This window comes from Orycteropus afer, unplaced genomic scaffold, assembly GCF_000298275.1.
Source record: "Orycteropus afer afer isolate SDZICR_OR568_19922 unplaced genomic scaffold, OryAfe1.0 scaffold00047, whole genome shotgun sequence".
Classification (NCBI taxonomy): domain Eukaryota; kingdom Metazoa; phylum Chordata; class Mammalia; order Tubulidentata; family Orycteropodidae; genus Orycteropus; species Orycteropus afer.
This window is the reverse complement of record NW_006921634.1, coordinates 11900492-11906354: the sequence shown is the minus strand read 5'-3', so window position 1 is coordinate 11906354 and position 5863 is coordinate 11900492. Positions and strand designations below refer to the sequence as shown.

The 5863-nt window shown below is 37.3% G+C and overlaps 1 pseudogene; it reads left to right on the top strand.

Annotated features, from left to right (window-relative positions):
• Positions 1 to 2749: 2749 nt before the first annotated feature.
• Positions 2750 to 5863, top strand: part of LOC103194694 — a 5339-nt pseudogene continuing 2225 nt past the window's right edge.

Genomic DNA, 5863 nt, shown 5'->3' with positions numbered 1-5863 from the left:
ATTCAAACAGAACAAGGGGATACTGCATGGTTCAAAATCAAAAAGGGATTGGGTCAAGGTTACATTCTTTCACTATACTTATTCAACTTGTATGCTGAACAAATAATTTGAGAAGCTGGACTATATGAAGAAGAACATGACATCCAGATTGGGGAAAGGCCCATTTACAACCTGAGATAAGCAGACAAAACAACTTTGCTTGCTGAAAGTGAGAGTGACTTGGAACTTACTAATAAAGATTAAAGGCTACAGTCTCCAGTATGGATTACACCTCAATATAAAGAAAAAAAAAAAAAAAAACCTCACAACTGGACCAATAAGCAACATTACAATAGATGGGGAAAAGATTGAAGTTGCCAAAGACTTCATATTACTTAATTCTACAATCAACACCAATGGAGGTAGCAGTTGAGACATCAGACAATGTAGTACATTTGGCAAATCTGTTGCAAAAGACCTCTTTCAAGTACTGAAGAACAAAGATATCTCTGTGAAGATTAAGGTGTGCCTGACTTAAGTTACAGTATCTTCAGTCACCTCATATGCATTTGAGAGCTTTAGAATTAATAAAGAAGATCAAAGAAGAGTGAATGCTTTTGACTTATGTTGTTGACAAAGAATGCTGAAAGTACCATGGACTGTTAAAAGTCTAACAAATCTGTCCTGGAAGAAGTGCATCCAGATTGCTCCTTGGAAGAGAGAATGGCCAGACTTCGTGTCACCTGCTCTGGCCATGTTGTCAGAAGGGACCATTCTCTGGAGAAGGATGTCATGCTTGGTAAAGTGCAGGGTCAATGAAAGAGGGGAAGGCTGTCAACAAGATGGATTGACATGGAGGCTGCAGTGATGGGTTCAGTTATAGTAGGGACTGTGAGGCTGGCAGAAAGACTGGGCAGTGTTTCGTTCTGTTGTACATAAATAAGGTCACTATGAGTCAGAGATGATTCAATGACACATAACAACAACAACAACAACAATATAATAGTTGTACACAAAAGTGACTGTGATAGTTAGGATTGTGTGTCAATTTGGCTGGACCATAATTAGTGCTTTAGCAGTTATGATTTAGTTATCACCTAGGATGAGATCTGATATAATGTAATTACTTTCATGATGAGATCTGCTATGATCAGTCTATCAGTTGAAAGAAGTTTCTTTTGGGGTGTGGCCTGCTTCTAGTATATATGGAACCTTTAAGAAAGTTCTCTGGCATTCTGTGGATCTAGATTCTGCACCTGTCTCATCACCAAGTCCAGTTCCTAGAGTTGAACCAGGGGTTTGCTGTATACACTGCAGGTCAATCTCAGGATTGTTGTCTTCATAGCCTGTGTGCTAACAATTGATCATTGTACCTGTTGATCTTGGATCATCAGCCTCTGAAAAAAGCAGCCTGCTCTACTGCCTGTAAACCTCTGGTCCATCCACCCCTGCAGCTGTGTGAGTCAGGACAACCTCCACCTTGAAGTTTGACCCAGACAGTTGGGATTTGGCAGCCTTTACAACTGCTCAAAATATTTCCTTGAGATAAATTTCTCTCTCTCTATTTCTCTCTCTCTTTATATATATATATATATATATAAACAGCTTGACTGGTTTTGCTTCTCTAGAGAATCCAGCCTAAGACACTGAATTTGTACCAATTAAAATAACCCAAATAAACCTTAACTGAATGTATTTTCAACTTACTCTCTGTTAGCCATATCCTGAAAATTTTCTTCATCACCCTAACACTACCAAACATGGAGGGAAGTGGAGAGATCATAATAAAAAAGGAAGAAATTAAAATATATATATATATATTTTTTGGTTGTTGTTATGTGCCTTCGAGTTGGCCCCGACTCATAGCGACCCCTCCTTGGGTTTCCCAGGCAGTATCATTACAGAAGTAGGATTGCCCAACCTTCCTTCCCAGGAGTGGCTGGTGGGTTTGAACTGCCAGCCTTCTGGTTAGCAGTCAAGTGCCTTAGCATTTTCAAATACATTGTTAGTACCAGATCCAGTGTCTCAGATGACATCCATGCAATTGAGAGGCTTTGAAGCTTATGTTTCATTAGTTTCATGGTATAAATACTTCTACCACTATTCTTTATTATTTAGAGAAATCTATTGTCCCTAAGACTTGGCATGACATTTTAAGAAAAGGAAAAAAAAAAAAAAGAAAGCACAAACTTGAGAAATATTTCCTGTTTTTTAAGATCCACAAATAATACATCACAGTTTCCATTCTCAAATCAATACTTTAATTAACTTTAATTTCCATCTATTAATAATGTGGTTTGAGTCAGAGTGCTTACTAGTCTCCCAGAGAAGTATATTATTTTTTTATTAGTCTGGCATTTTGTTTTGTTTAATTTGGCCCATCATCACAAGTACATATTAATCAGATCTCAACAGGGCAAACAATTCATAAAGAACAAACACCATAAACAAAATAAACCCCAAAAATAAATTAGCAGAGAACTAATAAAAATGTATCATATTCTCATATCCAATGCATAGTACTGTAAAATATTAAATGGAGTGAATACAAATTGAATGAACTCATGCCGACTTTCTTTGACCACAATGAGGAAATAAAGAATGAACTATTGTAAATAGTAAGCTATAATACATAGCCTTTCAAACATGCTGATACAACAAATCCAGAGTAATGTAAAGTATTTACCCAATAGGAAACTCAAGTCCCAGGACTATCTGAATGATGAAAGGAGTCTCAAATGAAACACAATTGCTGTAGTATGTTAGCAAAATGGTTATATATGACATGACTGTAACACTAGTAGGTAAGAGCTCTGTATTTGAGGCAGCTGCTCTGTTTTGCATTTTGTAATAAGCCTTTGTAATATCACAAAAGCAAAATTGAAAGCATGCACTTTGCTATGCTAAATTTAGAATTAGTCTTAAGATGAAAAAATATATAAACACCAAAATTACATTCCACTGATCTCAGTCAACTAGAATCCACAGTCTTGGTTACCTACCAATTGTTGGTAGAATAGTATGTAAAGAAAAGCATAATCTGTCACATCTAAAAAAAAAAAAAAAAAAAAAAACTAGTTAAAATATATCCTTACAATTGTAGGATTCATTTTCTTCATCACTGGCAAGCTAATGAACATCTTCTAACCTACTTTTGATAGATAGATGAAATTTTTAGCAAATTGGATGATAAATTTCTATATTTTTCATGCATCAAACATATATTCCTATATTGTTTTTTAAAATCTAATTTCAAGAGAAGATTGTTTCCTTTGAAAAACTAATGAATTTTATTTCCATGTGCAATTTACCAGTCACATAGAACTGTTTTATTTTTCATTTGAAACAAGAGACAAGGATAACATTTATGGATGAATTTTAGCAAATGCATTTGTCATCATTCCTAGATTAGAACAGTAACATCCTAATGTTTGTAGCTAAATATGTACTTCATGGTTAGAAAAATGTTTTTGGTAACTATATCTCTCCTCTGACACCCCCAGTTCTATTGGTAAGAGTGAAGTGTTCCAGAAGTCCAGGTTCTGTAATTAATTTTATCCTCTCCCTCAACATTCACACACATTCACATTTTAATTCTTTATCCCAATAGATCAGCAGGCAGTAGGAGGAGTGAATTTACCATGACTATCAGGAAGAGGTTGAGAGCTCTGGTAGCATAGTGCCTAAGACACTTGACTGCTAACCAGAAGGCTGGCAGTTCAAACCCACCAGTCATTCCTTGGAAGGAAGTTGGGCAATCTACCTCTGTAGTGATACTGCCTTGGAAACCCAAGGAGGGGTGGCTATGAGTCGGGTCCCACTCCATGGCAAATAACAATAACAACAACATCAGGGGGAGGTTAAACAATGAAGTCAGTGAAAAATACACTTGGCAACCAAATGGTGTACTGTCTTGTCTATTGGTACAGCTGCTTAATTTTTATGCCAAACAAGTCTACCAGCTATGTCTTGAGAAAGATATGGTGACCAAGGGCTCAGCCCTCTCATTGGAGTGTGAGAAAATGAATTACCTCATCTCATAAGCACTTCAGGCCAGGAAGTGTGACCATGTTGTTTCTATTTGTTGTAATGTGCCATCAAGTCAGACCGACTCATAGTGACCCCTCCTTGGGTTTCTGAGGCGGTATCACTATGGAAGTAGATTGTGCAACCTTCCTTCCAAGGAGTAGCTGGCAGGTTTGAACCACTAGCTCTCTGGTTAGCAGTCAAGTGCCTTAGGCACTATACTACCAAAGCTCCTAAGACTTGCAATATCTCTGCCTTGCAATATCTCTGCCTCAATTCAAGATGATTTCAAAGGAATATCCCAGCTCCAGAGTTACCTGTACGATAATCTCTGGCCTTTGTTGCAAATGCATCACAACTCAACTACCTTCTCTGCCAATATCACTCCTTTCACTTCATATGTAGTTTCCCAAGAGTCCTTCCCAATACACATGTCATATGCAAATTTATACCTTAAAATCTGTTTCCTAGGTAATTTGCCCTATAGTGCTTTTCATGTTCTTTATTGCTTTCATATCATGAAAACTTTGACCCTTCTTCCATCATTATTTTACAAGTATTTTCTCCCTTGAAATTGGTTTTTGAAGTAGTTGAACCTATTGTACCTTTCAGAGCACAACCTGTTGAACCATCCTACATAACTTTATATCATTGGGCCTGGAGGTGCTTTTGGCTTTTCAAACACTAGTCCTTTCATCCTTTTCTTTCTAAATACCCCTAGACTTAAAAATCATACACTCCAATTAAACCAGTTACAACCTGTTCTCATTGTACTTGCACATAAATTCTTGAGTGTTTCTCTATGTTTTTTTCCTAAAAATGTTAGCTGCTTGCTTCATGTTGCTATCTCCCAGTTGTTCCTGGGATAATAGCCATGTGTCTATGCCTGTATTAGTAATCCTTCCAAAGACTGGCCTCTCAGTTTCTTGAACTCCTCTACTCTGAAATCTCTTATCCTTTTCGTCTATTCCAAGAGCTGGTTCTACATCATGTCATTGACAATAACTACAACTTATTCAGAGTCTCAATTTTAAGCATTTCATTTTTTGTATCATCCTATATGTAGACATGAAAATACACCTGTTGAATACTGAGTGTAGAGTGGGTAATTGATCTAAAGCCTCAGCTGCTATATTTTGAAACTCTTTGTTTTTGCATTGAGGCCCTGCTACCCTTGGGCTTCTCCCATTTTCTGCATGAGCAGAGAGAGCCCTTATGTGAGACACATGAGAGTTATGTAATGGATCGCTTTGGCTCGAGAACTCCCATTGGCTTTACCAAACATTCTTAGAACAGCCCTGCAGTTCCTCTCTAGAATTAGGATCAACCTTCCTTTCTTCCTCTCTTCTTCACATGTGTCAGAGTTCCATTGTGATCTCTGTCTTGCCTTTGTTGTTGTTAATGTGCTGTTGAGTCTGACCCGACTCATAGCAACCCCTTCTTCGGTTTCCGAGGGTATCACTACTGAAGTAGATTGTCCAACCTTTCTTCCAAGGAGTAGCTGGTGGGTTTGAACCACTAGCCTTCTGGTTAGCAGTCAAGTGCCTTAGGCACTAAGCTAGCCTTGCCTATGTTACTCACCATGTTCCATCAAGGGCATGTCCACTAATAAGTCTTTTGCTTCTCCAATGCTATTTAATATTCTTCTTCTCAGAGTACTGGGGCTAACAGGTCTTTCCATTTTCATAATCTTTTAAAATAGTACAATTAAAGAAAAAAAGAAAAACTAACTCAAAACCTTATAGGATTCAAAATCCAATGACTTTTTAACCTTCTCCTAACTTTCATTTGTCTCTAATTTACATACCCTTTGATTTTAATCACTGTCTTGTCTTCCATAATCCTCAACTGCTTTTCT